Source organism: Natator depressus, chromosome 2 (genome assembly GCF_965152275.1).
Source record: "Natator depressus isolate rNatDep1 chromosome 2, rNatDep2.hap1, whole genome shotgun sequence".
Classification (NCBI taxonomy): domain Eukaryota; kingdom Metazoa; phylum Chordata; order Testudines; family Cheloniidae; genus Natator; species Natator depressus.
Genome location: NC_134235.1, coordinates 9,682,740 through 9,701,448, shown reverse-complemented (window position 1 = coordinate 9,701,448; position 18,709 = coordinate 9,682,740). Strand labels below are relative to the sequence as shown.

The window sequence follows — 18,709 nt, the reverse complement described above, 5'->3', positions numbered from 1 at the left end:
CAGATCTCAAACTAAGCAGGGTCAACCCTTGGTAGTATTTACACAGTAGTATTGTAACTGGTACACTTGCCTCTAAACATCAGCATCAGACTAAATGCCCCCAGCATGGTGCCAACGATGAGACAAAAAACACTATGGACTTAACTATGTACTACTTATTGAAAATCCCATGAAACTTTTTGCAAACATAAGTTTGTAAATGACTGTGTCCTAGCACAAATTTCAACTTGGATAATTACATTTAACCTACCTGGTACCTCATTTGCAGAGTCCCAGAGCCTGAGCCTGAGCCTGAATGTCTACACTGCAATTTTATAGCCTTGCAGTCTGAGCTCTGGAAGCCCAAGTCAGCTGAAACAGGGTAGCTGGGGGAGTTTTATTTCAGTGAGGACATACCCTCAGTCTCTCTTTGTGCCTCCTATCTTTTTATCTGTCTTGTTTATCTAGATTGCAAAGTCTTCGGGGCACAGATTGTCCCTTTCTCTGTTTGTATTGCACTTCTCACAACAGAACCAAGAACTCAGTTGGAGCCTCTAGGCACTATTATAATTCAGCACTGAGTTAGAAAGGCTAGAAAACATCCTACAAATATTTGAGGTGTGTAAAAATACTAAGGTAGGAGAGAAATTTAGCATGATAAAGGGGTACTGCTAGGAGTAATGCGATGAAGTTTAGAATGGGAAAATCTAGCACAAACATCAAGGAAAGCTTTCTCACGGCAAAATCTACCAGCCTAAGGAACTTCCCACTGGAATTGGTGGAATCTCCATTACCTGACACTTTTAGAACTAGACAGACAAAAGTAATGGCAATAATCTTGTACTGACAGAAGAAGAGATGGCATGACATAATGGGCCTCTTCTGTCTCTAGACTCTGTCATTACTATCAGCTAATGAAAAGAAATGAAACTATAAAAACACATTCACATTACAGGGAAAATCCTCTGGAAACTTTTGAAGGGTGAAAGGTACGCAGACTGTCACTCCAATCCGGTAACTTTAATCTTACTCATGCTGGGAAATCTTTAATCCGGTCCTCTCCCATTTATAGCCACTAATCACTGTTACTCAAAAATATGAGCAAAGCTCATGGACTGAAGGTTGTAGAACTTTAGTATTACAATTAAAACAATAGTTTAAAAAATGGAAAAACGTTCTGTTTGCTGTTTTTACGAGCAACAGTTTACTATATGCACTGGCCAGTACTTTTGGTAAAATTTTGAAAGGCACTTAAGTAATTTAGGACTCCAAGCACTTTTGAAAATTTTACCGTGTGTGTGAAATCATCTTCCCTGGGCTGCCAGTTACCACACTGCATAGAGGGACCTTAGATACAGCAACAAAAGAGAGAAAGTAAATGTTTATATAGGAAAATGTGACTGGAAAACCAGAAGTGACGGAAGGACCCAGGGGCACGGGGAATACTTGAAATGTCACAGTGTTTTTTTCCTTTTACATTTGGCTACATTTCATTTTGACTGTAGCACTTTAAACAGAGTGGTTAGCTAGGATACAGATTTCCAAATATACTACTGAGCTTAGTATAAATAGTATAAACCAGGTAATTTCATAAATACGAACAATCTTTACATTTCAGTGAAAAACTACAGAATGACCATAAGAAGGAACATATGAATTGCCATGTTGGCTCAGACACAAGTTCATCTAGGCCAGTATCCAGTCACTGACAGGGGCCAATATGACTTGCTTCAAAGAGAAGTATAGGAACCATGCAGCAGGCAAATGTGGGATAATCTGCCCGTCCCTCCCCACATTCCTTAGGTCTCATCCTGGTCTCGAGTTAGAGACTGGCCTAAGCCCTGAAGCATGAGGTTTAATATCACTTCCAAAATGTATATTATAGTTAATTATGACAACTCTGGATAACCACATAAAATGTTCAATATTTTTTTTTTGAAACTTACTAAATTCTTGGCCCAAACAACTTTCTGTGGCAATGAGTTTCACAGACTAATTAGGAGTTGTGTGAAAAAGTATTTCCTTTTAACAGTTTTGAATTTGTCAACTTTCAATTTCATTGAACATGCCTGTGTCTAGTCTAGAAACCTTTGGTCAGCAATCAGAAAGCTTCATGTTCGTTATGCTACATTTAGGGTAATCAGGCAATGAGTTGCAGCTACGGGAGGGAAGATGTGGTTGCATCAATAACATTATGCAGCTTCTCAGTGAGTGCTAGCATATGGCATATTGTAGGTAAGACAGGGAGGGCTGTTTTTTGTGGAAGGGCACTAGTAGTTTTAAGTTAATGTATGTCTTCAGTTGTCTGATTTCCTGTAATTGTCAAGGCTGAAGTAGACCTTACAGGAGTACTGACTGAGGATGCATTTATAATGCAGGAAGCAAAACTTCCTCAGGCTGAGCTGAAGGTGTCACTTCTGATATTTTGGTTCTAATTAAGCCAAGAAAACCTGAACTAATTCCAAATTCTGTTTAATATTTCAAAATCATTGAAAGAAAGGTAATAATAAGAATTCTAACCATGCTGTTTGGCTAACATATGTGCTGTACACTAACGGCTGCATCTCTTAAAATGTATTACGTTGTATTCCATCAAAGCCAGGAGGGCGCATCCACATACACACAGAATAAATATTTATTTTCTATGGGTTGTTTTTTTCATTTTCACACCAAGAGAAATACTACCCTACCAGTAAGAGCGCTTCTCCCCTTCATCATTGGTGGCTATCTTTAAGGTCTCATTCTGTTAGAGTGCTTGTATTTCTGGCTGAGGCCAGAATATACCAGGTTAAACGTTTCTCACATGCCTTTCCTTCCCTCTAGTTGTCCAGTTATTGCGTTTGCACACCTGACGCACACTTATTTTAAAATTTCTTCTTGATTTCAACATTTTATACTACAATATCAAGGGTCCTATTGTGTGAAGTGCTGTATAAAAAGTGGTTAACTACATGCAAAGAACTAATTTTTTTTTAACAAGTAAAGTTTGTTTTAAAGACAGGAGGAGGCAGGCAAGCCACACTCTTCATCCAGGAGGAATCATTTTTAATTCAGTTGTAACTTTGAATTCCAGTACAAAATTGAAGTGTATGCGCAACAAAAACGAGTCCTTCATTCCTCTAGGCATGATATGAGCAAACTCCTTTGCTAAAGCAATTTTACATATGGATACAGCCATTGGATGCTGTCTTCTATCCAGCTTTGAAATTATAAAAATTTAGCAAGTTGCTCTCAAAGCCTCCAATGATTTGCACTCCAAAATCTGCAGTACTCATAGTCTTGGCCTCAATTAAAAGCAAGAGAAAAGTAAGCTGCACAGAGACTTCAAAGCAGTGATACAGATTAGAGAAATGTAGGATAACTCCCTTGTGTGATGGTTTAACAAAATACCTAATCAAATAACGCATTCAACATCGCACATTCATTCTTACAAAAAGGTTTTACTGTGAAATCAAAGTGAAAAGGAAATATTCTGGATGACCTTTATATGCCACTGACTACAAGAGGAACCACAGAATCTATATTTAATCCAATCTTAAACTATACATTACAAGGAAGTCCACTGGAAATATCCCTGTTGCTACTGTGAAGTCTTCAGATCCTGCAGGAAGATAATGCATTGTGATGCAAATTTGCAGCACTGAGGGAAACATGCTGCAGAAGCCAGAGCATTTCCAGTGGCCATAGTGATCTATTGTTAAAAAGGGACATTTGTCAAGTTAAAAAAGATTTCTAAAAACCTTTCATTCGTTTGTTTTTGTATATTCCACCCTCCTTGCAAACCTAAAACTGAAATCTATTTTCAGATCAACGTCGCCTGACTCCAGTTTTGCAGTATTTCTGAGGCTCAATTTACACTGAATTTTATGGAAATAGAGAATTTTAACTGAATTTTTTGTTTCTTGGTTTTCACCTGCACTAGCATGAGGGCATCATCCTACTCAGGAAGCCCATCGGAAATCTCTTTCATCCAGTCAGTGCAATACAGCAGAACTGCTGTTAAGTCATCAGAAATATAATTTCATACATCTTATTTGTTATGAAATGGATACAGTGCTTTTCTGACTTTTTCCACCAACCACAGACATTTGTTTGGTGTGGTTTGAATCCCCCGCTCCCCACAATTTTCAATGTTCCTTTTACCATAACCCCAGCTAGTAACTTCGGGCCTTGTTTTACCCCCTCCCCCGACCCCTTACCAATGCCTCTAAAACAGCATAATTTACCCCAAACATCCACAATATCAAGTCCATCTTGTCACTATGCATTGGGTTTGACCACCGGTCCCCAAGAAGACCTGAACATAAAATTCACACAGCTCTGCAAACCAGGGGAATGGGTGCGAGGGCAGGGGAGACAGAGAAAAAGTATAAACAGACAAAAAACGCAATTGCTCTGGTCTCTAATGCATCTATAAAATCCCGCCATGCTTAGATGCTGCCAAATACATCCATCCCTCTTCTCAAGTTGCTAAAAATCCCCTTTCCATTTGAACTTCCATATACACAGCAAAAAATTGCTTTTCAGATAAAATCTAACTATGAGGCCTAAATCAGCCTCACAATGTCCCTTGAAGATGGAAGAACACTCACTAGTAAAGCCGGAAAGAAGACTTGTCTAGAGATGCTCATCATGACTCATAGATGCATTGCAGTGGACATAAAACCTCAGAGCCCCAAATAGGAGGCTAGATGTTTTTTCATCTGTCCATATTACAACAGCTGCAGAAAAAATGACACTATCTAGAATGGTTACTTTTTTTCATGTTTTGAATTAACTGTATGGTATGTATTTATTCATTTTTCAATTTTGTTATCTCCTTGTGTACCTGCCTTCTTGTCAGCATGTTTTTAAGCATCCTAAAAATCCAATATGTGAACTTCTTCCTTAAAAAAACCTTTACTTTTAAATTAAAGATGCCATGTGTTCGTTGCACTGTGTTTGAAGAAAACATGCATTTTCTCAGGACAGCTATTTTAAAACATCATGTACAAATGAGTAATTTGCAGTACACAATTTTTAAACTGAAACTGGCATTTGATTCTAGAGGGAACGGCAGCCATCTTTTAGTGTTATATCAGAAAACAGCAAAAGAGCCAAAGTGGGTCCCCTATCCATGCCAATGGTCCTGACATGAAACATCCAATCTGAAACCCCACTGAACTTACAGTAAATTCAGTGTGAGCTCATGACTTGAGTCCTTCCTTAGTATCAGAAATGCCAGTGTTGTTAATTGACAAAAAGAAAGTCACAGCTTATATAGAGTTACACATTATGCTCAGCGTATGGACTTTTAAAATGCTGCAAGAGCAAAAAGAGCGTAGCTTCATTTTGCACACACAGAATAGCCATTACACCATAGGCACATTCATGAAGTTTTATTGTAAAGTTTACTGACAATTGTTAATAAGATTAACACCAAAGTTTAGATGTAAAGGTTTCAAACAGGTTACAACCATAATCTAGGAACATAACAGAACACACTACTGTTTTTAAAAATAGGAATAATTTATAAGGCCCCTGGATGACAGGAGATGCCGGATTAAGAGTAAGGAGACGAGAGTTTTATTCTCAGCTGCCCCACTGATTCACCTCGTAATTTAGGACAAATTAACTTGTCTGCCCCTCACTGCCGGCATTCTCATCTGTGCAGACTCTTCACAGGTCTAACCTTCCATTATTTAACCACTTGTTTTGTTTCACACTGCCCCTCTACCTTGCCAGTGATGCTAGCCCTGACTGCCCACTAGTCCACTTCTCCACGGTTCTCTCTGCGTCTTTTTCTATGTTGTTCTAACGCATCATTTTAAGAGAGTAAATAAAACATATGGATATATAAAAATTGTAAACAACTTATCTCAATTCCCCTACTCATTTGTCAAAATATCATTTATGAGGCTGTGAACTCCCTAAGACTCCCTTGTGTTTCTGCAGTCCCTAGCACTGCTTTGGACTCCACTCCCAACTGAAACTTCTGGATTCTAACACAATACAAATAAAAAACTCTGATTATATATCAGAATACTATGGTATAGAAAGCAAACTGTAAAAGCTACTCTATGTCACATTAAAAAATAAATGAGAGAATAGCGCTTACCTGTTGGAAAGGAAAGTCTTGAAATATCTGAAAGAAGAAGCAGATTTATTAGCATAAATAAAATTCTTCAATATTACTTCAACAGTCAAATTAGCTTAACCACACGTTATCTAAAACAGCCCTCTAGCTGCCAGACATGCTGCATGCAAAGCAAAATCATCATCCTTTATTCCCCACAGTTCATTCACAAGATTATCCTTCAAATACGTGAGTGAAGAACAAAGATTATACCAACTAGTTTACAGTGAAGATGTTACGCTATTAGGTGACGAGCATAATTATTCCAACAGGGTGCTAGTCACAAAGCACTCTACTGATGCCATTAGAACCACTGTTTTTACTCACTCATTTTTCTCAACCATTCACCTTATCTGGGATGAAATTTTCAGGTTCGATCTTTAAAGAAAAGGGTTTTGTTTGATGGTTTGTTTTTAAAGCTTAGACACAAACTATTCAAAATTTTGTTTAAATATAACCAACTAAAAAAAGATGAAATGGGAGTAGAAATAAAATTATATTCAAAGACAGTGAAGAGTCTTGAACTTCAGTCAAAGGTAGAAAGAAGGTATATCTATTACTGTTACTATTACTAACAATGGTATGCTGGTTGCTTTACAGACCGCTAAGATCATAAAGCCGTTATAGCATGCAAAACTGTATCTTGCTGTATTTCTGTCCCCAGCCTTTCATATATCACATGTAATCTTAATTTGTAAACTCGTCAGAACCCTGATCCTGACCGGGGCCTCAAGGACCAAGAGAGTTTTGAGGAGAGGAGAGGCAAGCAGAGAGAAGGGAATGGGACACGAAAAGTAAGGATGGGAGAAGCAAGAGATATCAGGAGTGAGAGGAGATGGGACTGATGGCACAAGGGAATGGGTGATCTGAAGAGAACAGGAGACACTGCTAGTTGGGAAGTAGGTTGGAGGAGGAAAGTGCACTGTGGGGCAGTTATGGAGAAAGAGCAAAAAGAAAGAAAGAAGTGGTGGGTGGGCCGTGGTGGATTAGCCACTGGGCCAACGGGTCCTGTGCCCAGGGGCCCCAGCCAATTGGGCGCTCCTGCTCCCCAACCCACCCCGCCCGGCGCTCCTGCCGGGGAGCAGGGTTGGGGCGTGGGGGCTTCCCCGGCTCCCTGGCAGGAGCACCAGGCAGGCGGGGAAGCCCCCACGTCCTGGAAGGAGTGCTGGGTGGGGAGAGGCGGGACAAGACAAGCCCCAGTACCCCAACCCCATTTCCCCGGCAAGAGGGTGGGAGTCAGACTGCAAGCAGAAGTGGTGGGGAGGGGAGGGGCCCCCATTTGCTCTGGCCCAGGGCCCCACAAAAGCTTAATCTGTCTCTAGTGGTGGGGACTGAACAGACCTCAACCAAAGAGGAGAAGCAGAGTTAGTTAGCAAGGAAGATGGCAAAGATGAATGAAGTGTGAGCAAATTTATCATGGATGAAGTCCATGTGAACTTTGGACTTCCTCCAGAGTAGCAAGAACAGGAACAGACTGACAGAGCGCCAGAGCAGATATTTTTCTAATATGCAGCAAACCAATGAGACTATCTTAGGTTAATCAACATAGCACCAGTAAATACAGTGATATCAGTGAGTAATCCTAATATTGTGTTTAGTTAGGCTTATTATAATCAATGCTGTTGCTGTGATAAAAACTGAAAACTTTAATACTGGTGAAAAACATCTAAAACAAATACAGATCTCTAAAGCCAACTAACTGCATATTTCAAAACTGAACTTCAGAGCTGTCTCTGAAGACATGTTTATTGCTTTAGTGGCAAAACATGCCAAAACTAAAACACTCTTAAAATGCAAAATGAGAACCAGTTACAGGACACTAATACTATTAGGGAAAACCCTGCACATTTTATTCTGGAAAAAGAACAGCAAGTTTTGAGAGGTAACAAAGTACATTTATAAAGATATGCTCACCAAGTCATTTGCTTACAAGCAACACTGGGCTGAGGTAATAAAATATCCCCTCAAACAGGAGAAAACAAAAAACAAGCAGGAAGGAGCTACATAAACTTCAGGAAGGAAAAGCCTCAAGTTGCCTCCGGCAATAGTTTCCGCATGGAATATAGATCAGTGTATATGGAATGAATCCTTATACTGGTTTTAAAAAAAATAATAATAATAATCAAGTTTTAGTGAAGCTTCAGATTCCTGTTGAGTCATTTACGTTTAGGAAAACTGTCGCACTGTTTATTTATTCAAAATACTATATTGTACCATTTACCCAAATTGTTTTTGCAAGGTCATTATCAGAAAGATCTCCTAGAAATAAGTGTATCCCCCATAATGGCTCAATCCACTTAGCTAAAATTACCAATTAAGTTTCAAGATTGAAATTTTATTTCAAAATTTAGCTAAGAGACAATAAGTGTATTATTATATTTCACCTGCCATGATGCAAATTAACCTCTAAATTGAATTTCTACTTCAACAAAAAAAAGTACTTAACTTGGAAGAATCTATAATTACAGTACAGACACAAGCAACAGTATATTATTCTTGAAATTCAGTAAACTATTCTTGATACAACGGAATAAATGTTTACACCTCAATGTTTTTCTCTTAAAAGGAGATTAAGTTTCACCCATCATGTCCAGGAGATACATTAAGAAAAAAATGTAGACAAACCTGAAGTCTATATCTGGCAATCATTATAATAAGTACGCAGATGCTACGATAAAATTAAATCCTAAATTTCCCAATCCTGAACTTGGGATTCAGCCATATAATACCTATTAACATTTTAATATATATTGCATGGCTAAAATACATGCAACTTTGAAAACACAGAGTGGTGTTTACTTAAGGACAGCACAACCGTTGAAATAATAGAGCTTTTTTTTAGCACTTTGGGCCCTAATCCTGTAATGGGCTCCACACAAGCAGATCCTTGCATTCACACAGGCCTCAATGACGTAACTTGGATTTGCTCAGGTGGGCCCACTGCAAGATCAGGGCCTTTGAATGCATACCTACTGAAACAATAATAGCAAGCAGTTAGATCCGTGTCTACTCCCAACTAATTTCACAAATGGATAAACTGAAGAGGCACTACACATGTGCGACAATTCCACTTAAGGCCGCAGTTCCCTGTGAGAATACATTTTTCCAAAACAATTCAATATTTACATGTAATGTATTTCTAAGATTTAAAACTAACAGTACAGGGAAATTAAAGCACACAGCATGAGGTTCAGATCTGGTTATTCAAAATGGTACCAAAAGCACTCAGAAAGTTGCTTGTGCAACATTTTTCAAAGGTTTTCAGTAAACACAAGCAGGTCTTTTCAAGGCCAATGCGTCTAGCTCCAGAAAATATAAACCATTGTGGGAATATGGGTTCATGACAGCATCAATGAAATGTGAAAATGCTGCATTATGATGTCAAAAAGAAAAAGCACAATCTGTTATGCATTTACAATCTGCTCACCACTGCTGTATCAGTACCACATAGGATCAATGTTCATTTGTTTCATGCAATTTATTAATTATGGCATCACAGCAGGGACTCCACTCCAAAGCTCAAAAGTGAAATAATTTTTCTGCCCTCTATCTTATTTTTGATCCCTTGTTAGTGTCCCCCCACCCCACCCCCAAAGCCTTATTTTGGCTTAAAAAATTGTATTCTTATTCTTAAATCAAACGATGTGTATTTTTTAAAAAGATCATCTGAAAGAAATCTAACAAAACAGGTGTTATAAGGTGCACAGAAGAGTAAGCCTCTCAAGGCAGGTGTGTGGTCAGTCAAGTAATTCCAGTTCATCGAGTTCATTACACACAAACTTGCCAATATTTTGCAAACTAGCCAAGCTTCAAAATCCCAATGAGTGAAGTTGCTTGTGTTCCCCCCGCCCCGCATTTACCTCTCTCCATTCTGAAAACTGACCATTTAATTCCTACCCTTTGTTTCCTTTTAACCAATTACTGATCCATGAGAGGACCTTCTCTCTTACGCCATGACTGCTTATTTTGCTTAAGAGCCTTTGGTGAGGGACCTTGTCAAGGGCTTTCTGAAAATCCAAGTATACTATAGCCACTGGATCACCCTTGTCCACATATCTGTTGACTCCTCAAAGAATTCTAATAGATTTGGGACACATGATTTCCTTTTACAAAAGCCATGTTGACTCTTCCCCAACAAATCGTGTTCATCTATGTGTCTAATAATTCTGTTCTTTATTATAGTTTCAACCAATTTGCCTGGTACTGAAGTTAGGCTTACTGGCCTCTAATTGCCAGGATCGCCTCTGGAGCCTTTTTTAAAAATTGGTGTCACATTAGCTATCCTCCAGTCATCTAGTAGAGAAGCTGATTTAAGTGATAGGTTACATACCACACTTAGTCTTTCTGCAATTTCATATTCTGAAGGAACTCAAACTCTTGGGTGAATACCATCTGATCCTGATGACTTATTACTGTTTAATTTATCAATTTGTTCCAAAGCCTCTTCTTCTGATCCTTCAATCTGGGACAGTTCCTCAGATTTCTCACCCAAAAAGAATGACTCAGGTGTGGGAATGTGAAGACCGATGCAAAGAATTCATTTAGCTTCTCTGCAACAGACTTTTTTTAATGCATAGTTTCACTCACACACAAGGATGGCTTGGGAAAGAACCTGCCACGGAAGTTCAGTCACTCCCTGGCAACATGAAGAGGCTGGAGAGACTTCCTTTTTTTCAGCCCACCTCTGCTTACGGGAGAGCCAGTGACTAGTTCAGTCCATGGTAGTGTGGCACTGGGGAGTATGATCCCAATCCAATCCTTAGCAATGAGGTAACAGTTTACCTCCCCAGTCTGTTCCCTGGCCACCTGGAAGAGTGGATGAAGATAGAGGGGAAAAAGTGCCTTATCTGCTCTCCTGCTCAGGTAGTGGTTCTCTAACCCACTGGAGGTCAGGAACTAGCTACTCCCCTACGAGAAGTTCCCTCATAATTCCTTTGTCATATAACGGACATATCTGCAGCCGAACAACTTTATAGCTGTTTAACCCATCTTTTAAATATTCTGACAACCTGATCCAAAGCTTCTGAACAGCGCCTCAGAAAAATGTCAGAAATTGCCAGTCTTGCTTTTCCATTTCAGGCACTTCTTGTTCTAACTGATGTAACCTTGAAGGAATCATACAGATTCCACACATAGATTCCAACACATTTTACTATCAGCTCCAAGCAATGACTGTTAAGGATGAGAGAGACTGTCAATTTCTAAACAGGACAAAAAGGAATAAGGTTCTTCGGCCACATTCCTTACAGTATTGTCAATCTTTCTAGTGGACACGTTCTCCTACTTTTCAGACATCATTGTTTTGATCTGACATATAAAGGACAGACAAGTTGTGAGTAAGAAAGAGATACGAAACAAAACAGAGCCAAAAAGACAACTGCCAACTGAAACACTGGAAATGACCAGTATAAATTAATTTAAGAACAGAATGGACATCTTTTGGGGGAAAGAATAATATTTCCTCTTCTATACCTGCTGAGATACAGAATGTACTGCCAAAAAAGTAAGCAATGGACTTAGTAGATCTACAGTTCTTTCCATCCAGGATATCTGTTTCTATGATGCGCAATACTTGAAGACAAAATCCACAACCCTTGATATTTTTACAAAATTATGCTTTTTTCATTGCACCTCTTTCTCAAATGTTATCTTGGAAATGGATCAGTGATTTCAGACACATTTCTTTACAGGGATAATATTTATAACACCAAAATAGGAACATTATGTGAGTCTGATATTCATAACTGGAGGCAAGCAGAGAACAAGTCTACCCATGAAATCAGCACACAGGCACCTGGATCTTTAGACTGTTTGCAAGAGTGACTCCCTTCTAGAATAGGGGTAAGTCTCAGACTGCGAGAAATTTAGCTCACTTCTCCTGTGGTAACAACTGAATGCCTCTAGCCTAATGATATTCTCTTGAACTGCATTTAGGTGAAACCTAGGTTCAGTTCCTGGTCTTGGTCTCACCTGGACTCATCCCAAAGGCAAGTCCACCCACAATAAGAGAGAAGCAATCATAGACCTCTTCACACTCTAACCTTCCTGAACACATCCACTGTAATTCATCTAATTATGTTGGATCATATTAAAGAAGTTCTGTATTAAAATCACAAATGAGTTTGATTCCCCATAGTTTAAATTCCAGGGTATTACTAATTAAGAGGTCTCTTCGTTTTTGGTACTGTTTCTCTCCCTCTATGTGTGAAACTTGCAAGCTGCTAATTGCGTTAGTACATTCTAAGACAGAGTCTGTTCTCAAAGCAATTCACAGAGATAGAGACTCAAAGCAATACTCTAACAACAGAAACAGCACCCAGAGACTCCCCGCCCTTTTGTTGTATTAACAATTGTGATTAAAATAGAGATAGAGGATATATGTGGATGGATGCTTGGTGTGGATAATAACTGAATGATCAGGGAGGTGCCAGCCTAAGAATCCAGTGTCCATCGGCTGAAGAAGGCGTCAAGTGGAAATAACCAGAGGACCCCCGGAGGGCAGACTGGAATCCACCCAAAAGCCTCAAGAATAGGAGAACCAAAGAATAAGATAACATCTGGCAGCACGGAGCCATCAGGAATGTGCTATCTGCTGATTGATTCAGCAACAGCATGATGAAGCAATTCCCATAGACTGGCATAGGAAGAAATTCCTATAAAAATGGACTCTAGAAAGTGAGAACTTTGGGGTCTGATGCTGCAAACCAACTTCCAGGAGCATCAGATGAGCATCTGACAAGGCCCTGCTCCCTCCTCATGTCCAGGCTACCTGGCCAGTGGCTTGGCATGAGCAACTCTGAGGCTGGTAACTATGATAACAACCTTGCAGAACGTACGTGTGTGTGTGTGTGTTTATTTTATTGGTATAACAATTACTACTAGACAAATTGTAAGGGAAGCATTCTCACCAATGAAAGATGAAAAAGACAACTGATAGGAAGCTACCATGTGATTCATGGGGGTGAGAATGGGTACAGGAAACGTATTTAGAGGATACTAATTGAGGTATCAGAGTAACAGCCGTGTTAGTCTGTATTCGCAAAAAGAAAAGGAGTACTTGTGGCACCTTAGAGACTAACCAATTTATTTGAGCATAAGCTTTAGCTCACGAAAGCTTATGCTCAAATAAATTGGTTAGTCTCTAAGGTGCCACAAGTACTCCTTTTCTAATTGAGGTATGTATATGGTCCCCAATATCATAGTATCTGAGCACCCCACAAGCATTAAAAAATGGATGTATCCTCAACAAATCCCAAAAGGTAGGAATGTATTACTTCTATTTAACAAATGGGAAACTGAAGCACGGAGAGATTAAGTGATTTGCTCAGGGTCACATACGAAGCACATGGCAAAGTGTGGAACCAAACCCAGATCTCCTCAGTCCCAATCCAGTGAATTAAACTATGCTGAGTTAAGGCCACTTGAATTCTGAATAAGAATGTTCACACAGAGATTTAACGAAGTTTAACTGATCCATTTTTAATTCATACCGTTAGTTAATTTGGATCAACTTTCCTGAGTGTCCCTGTGTCAACAAGCCCCAGTTCTGCTCAAGAAACCATTTTCCTGTCCAAATGTATTCCGATACGTAGCACACCACTCTTTCTGCCTTATGGGTCTTGAAGGTGCATGAATGGATAGCCATGTAGCCTTTGTTCCTTACATGAAGCCTCCCATGACTGCTATGTACTGGGTATCCTACCTCTGCACAGATGTACGATTTTTTGAGACAATCCATGAAAGAGCTATTAAACTGATCAATGAGACAATCTGGAGTTTTTTAGCTAGGATTAACGGGAATGATCTTAATTTACAATGACGTGAGTAACGTACCAGTCAACCTCAGGGACAGGGGAAAAAAAAAATGTGTAGATTGCTGATTTCTTTTTTTAAACTGAAGTCGTACATCATACATACTATTGCATTCAGTGACAAAAAAGGAATAAAGGCAACAGAGGTGAGATATGACGGGAATTCAAAATTAAGAACAAATTTTTTAAAAAAATCAAAATTTTGGTTTTGATGTAAAACCAGAAAATTAAAAAAAAAAGAAACAAAAAACAAAACACCCTAAAAGCTTTCCATTAATTATTTGGTTCAAAAAAATCTTTGGGGGGGAAAAAAAGTTTCAACTACTTAATTCCTACCATCTCTGCTCATATACTTACCTATCTCACAAGGGGCTTGAGAGGCTTAGTTAGTAAAGCACTTGGAGTTCCTTTGATGAAAGATACTATGGGCCTGATCCAGCTCTCACAGAAGCGAATAGAAAGATTCCTCTTGACTTCAGTGGGAATTGGTGTGGGCAAAATGTAATGTGCTACACCAAGGGTCAGCAACCGATGGCACGTGTGGCACGCGAGCCAATTTTTAGTGGCACGCTGCTGCCCGCCGGCCCCGCTCAGCCTGCAGCTGAACCCAGGCCAGCAGCAGGCTGAGCGGGGCTGGCGACCGGGACCCTGGCAGGCAGCAGTGTGCCATTAAAATTCCTGCCCGCTCTTCTCCGCCCCCCGCGGGGGCAGGGTGAAGAAGTTTGGTCTTGCCGGCTGCTGCTGCAGGGCAGGCAAGCTCCTGCCTCCCCCACCTCTTCCCCCAGCATACTGGGGTCCTGCCCCTCCCCCTCCCCACCGCCCAGCAGCTGATAGCCCTTGCGAGGGAGGAGGAGAAGCAGAGCCACAGCACGCTCGCTGCTCCAGGGAGGAGGCGGAGAAGAGGTGGGGACGGGGACGGGGACGGGGACGGGGACGGGGACGGGGCATATCCCCTCCAGCCCTCTGCCGGGAGCCGCTCAGGGCAGGGGGCCGGGAGCATCCCCACGACCCTAGTCCACACCCCAGCCCTGACCCCTGTACCCCCCTCACACACACCCAGCCCTCTGCCCTGACTCCTCCACCCTCCAGGCCTCTGCCCTGATTCCTGCTCCCCCCTCACACCTCCCCACCCCTCTGCTCCGACCCCTGCACCCTCCCACACCCCTCCATGACCTCTGCCCTGACTCCTGAACCCCCCTCACACGCCCCCAGCCCCCTGCCCTGACCCCTGCAGCCCCCTCTCACACACCCAGCACTCTGCCCTGACCCCTGCACCCCCCCACACCCCAGCCTCCTGTCCTGACCCCTGAACCACCCCACGACCCCAGCCCCTCCCACATACCCAGCCTCCCCACACCCCATGCCCTCACTCCTGCACACCCCACATTCCCACCCCCACTCTGAGCACCAAACGGAAGTTCCTGCACCCCCCCACACACACACACATTCCCACCTGCACCCCTCGCACCAAATGGGAGCTGCCCAGGTAAGCACTCCACACCCAAACCTCCTGCCCCAACCCTGAGCCCCCTCCCTCATTCTAGCTCCTGGCCAGACCCTGCACCCCAACCACCAGCCTGCTCCTTCACCCCCAGCCCTGTGCTCAGTGCACTCCCACCCTTAGCTCAGTGCAGAGAGAGAGGAAGAGAATGGGCTAGAACCAGGGAGAAATTAGGTACCCACTCTATGTGGGCAGGGCCGGGATCCCAGACCAGCAGCGGGCTGAGCAGGGCTGGCAGGCAGGACCCTGGCTGGCGGGAGCCGGTGGATGGAACCGCAGACCGGCAGCGGGCTGAGTGGCAGCGGGCTGAGCCGCTCAGCCCACTGCCAGTCTAGGGTCCCAGCTGCCAGCCCCGCTCAGCCCACTGCCGGTCTGGGGTTCTGGCTGCCAGCCCCTTGCCAGCCAGGGTCCCGGCCGCAGGCCCTGCTCAGCCTGCTGCCGGCCTAGGTGAACGGAACCCCAGGCTGCCAGCAGGCTGAGTGGGCCGGTGACGTAAGATTAGCATTTTAATTTAATTTTAAATGAAGCTTCTTAAACATTTTGAAAACCTTGTTTACTTTACATATCACAATAGTTTAGTTATATAATATATAGACTTATAGAGAGAGACCTTCTAAAAAAAGTTAAAATGTATTACTGGCATGCAAAACCTTTAAATTAAAGGGAATAAATGAAGACTCGGCACACCACTTCTGAAAGGTTGCCGACCCCTGTGCTAAACGTTGTTAGCATTTTTTGCTAATTTTTGAGCCTACACTTCTTCACTACACAGAAGTCAGTAGGCAGTAAACACTCATGCACTAGAGATTTCTATTAGATTTTACTGAGTATGAATACATACAGATAAATATTGGATGGATACACAGAAAGATATGGCTGCTGTTATAATTTATTTTCAGAACATGAAATCCCAGTGTAGTCAACAGGGAGTTTGCAGTGTTATGGGCATCTAACTTAAACCCGCAAAACCAAAACAAGGACAAAACGAGGACACAAAACACAGTGGAAGCTGACCAAGTCCTTAGATCGCCCCACTGCAAACAGATTACAGTTCTGGATCCTCATGATAAGAGCTATAAGAGACACAACGAGTGAAGGACAGTCCAGTAGCCATAACTTTCAATGTCTTTGCTTTTATAAATGTAAGTCAGACTCTAATACAATCTAGCATTTTAAGTACCTAAGCCCTTGGTAAAAGGCACCACCTGCAGCATTCCCAAAGGAAAGGGTGGAGGAAGGAACGATTAAATAGCACATGTAGTCTCATCACTAACCCCCCTTTTAAAAAAAAGTTGCTTAAGAATGTTTAATTAGTACAGGTGATATACAGAGAAAAGAAGAAAATAGGAAAATGAGGGAGATAACAAAAGGAGAATATTGTTATGTATATTGCACCACAGGTGTATATGGCATTTTACAGCCAAAATACATGGATCCTACCTGCAGAACTTGAATGATAATTTAGATGTAATATAAGTTGTGACAAAGTTCCTCCTCTGCCTTGGTGGGTCCTGCGCTTATTGGCGGATTTGCTTGCCTCAGAGATTCATGGCAGCCCTCAGTTTGGCCACTTCTGCTAGTGGCTCAAACCTGCCGTTCACTCAGCTAACCTCATCACTGGCCAGTATGGGAAAAAGGAAGGAGAACAATCCCCGCAGTCTATGCTGATCCACCATGTGGGTCCGGGAACAGCCCAGAGATCTTCCCCTCTGGTGGAACCCACAGTCCAGGTCAACTCCTCCTGTGTCTGATCAGGAGTTGGGAGGTTTCGGGGGAACCCGGGCCTGCCATCTACTCCAGGTTCCAGCCCAGGGCCCTGTGGACTGCAGCTGTCTAGAGTGCCTCCTGAAACAGCTGCGCAACAGCTACAACTCCCTGGGCTACTTCTCCATAGCCTCCTCCTCCCTACACCTTCTTTATCCTCACCACAGGATCTTCCTCCTGGTGTCTGATAATGCTTATACTCCTCAATCCTCCAGCAATACGCCTTCTCACTCTCAGCTCCTAGTGCGTCTTGCACCCAGCTCCTCGCACGCACACCACAAACTGAAGTGAGGTCCTTTTTAAACTCAGGTGCCCTGATTAGCCAGCCTGTCCTAATCGATTCCAGCAGACTCTTAATTGGCTCCAGGTGTCCTAATTAGCCTGCCTGCCTGAATTTTTTTCCAGCAAGTTCCTTCTTGTTCTGGAACTGCCCCTGTTACCTTACCCAGGGAAAATGGACCTGCTTAATCTGGGACTAATATATCTGCCTTCTAACACTCTTCCTGCCTTTCTCTTAGACTCCAGCGGGTGCACGTGCGGCCCTGCGAGCAATTTTTGTTTTTACCGCTGCCTTGTGCCAAGCCGCCTTACCATGAGCTTGCCCCTGAACCCCAAGCCCTTCCTGAACGGGCTGACAGGGAAGCCGGTGATGGTGAAGCTGAAGTGGGGAATGGAGTACAAGGGCTACCTGGTGTCTGTTGACAGCTACATGAACATGCAGCTTGCAAACACAGAAGAATACATAGATGGTGCATTGTCAGGACACCTTGGTGAAGTTTTGATAAGATGTAACAATGTCCTGTACACCAGAGGAGTAGAAGAAGAAGAAGAAGATGGAGAAATGAGAGAATAAGTTTGTATATTTCTGGAAAATAAAGATCAGTTTTTCACAACTTAAAAAAAAAAAAAAAAAAAAAAAACCAAAACACAACACTCTCCTGTAGCCATCTGGCCCCACTCTGTCACAAAGTGAAGAAAACAGAAATTTGTGGACAGTAAGAGGGCTACAAGAAAAGATCGTGTGATTGCTTTGATTAATTACATGCATCTTAACTGAGCGGTTTAATGTGTTTATTATTTGTATTTCAAGTTGGGATTATTTCCTAAGGGAAAGTTGATGGAGACATGGGGTGCTGTAGGGGGGAACAAGAAATGATTGCACAAGACGTGGTGATAGGGGAGCAAAATTGGAAAGAAAAGATTGAGGTGAGGGCAAGGAGGATGCTAGACACAGTGGGAAAGGGGAAAATTGTGATAGGACAGCAAAGCAGGCAAAGAGGCTGCAGATGAGAACTCCAGTAATGTAAAGCCAGTGACAAAAAACAACAAACTTAAAACCTAAGATAAGGGAAGTAAGAGGAGAGGAAATTAGAGGATGCAGAAAAAGAATTTTCAGTATGCAATACTAACATGGAAAATACTTTATTCTCCTAATTGGTGCTGTCATATATCTGCTGGCACCCTTCAACATGTACTCCTCTCTTTTCATATAAAAGAAGGAGTCCCCAAACTACTATTCTCTGAAAGTCTATGATCAAA

At 42.0% G+C, this 18,709-nt stretch overlaps 1 protein-coding gene and 1 pseudogene across 5 annotated transcripts in view; one reads left to right on the top strand and one right to left on the bottom strand.

The window, feature by feature from the left end:
- PTK2 (protein tyrosine kinase 2) overlaps positions 1-18,709 on the bottom strand; it is a 375,599-nt gene that overhangs the window by 300,875 nt on the left and 56,015 nt on the right. For 4 of the 5 annotated variants that reach the window (XM_074943797.1, XM_074943800.1, XM_074943799.1 and 1 more), the window contains one exon: positions 6,077-6,103. The exons of the other annotated variant lie outside the window; for it this stretch is intronic. The gene's annotated coding sequence lies outside the window, so the exon portion shown is untranslated. The remainder of the gene's footprint in view (positions 1-6,076; positions 6,104-18,709) is intronic. 5 annotated transcript variants of the gene reach the window in all.
- Positions 17,673-18,101, top strand: LOC141981256 (small nuclear ribonucleoprotein F pseudogene; annotated as a pseudogene).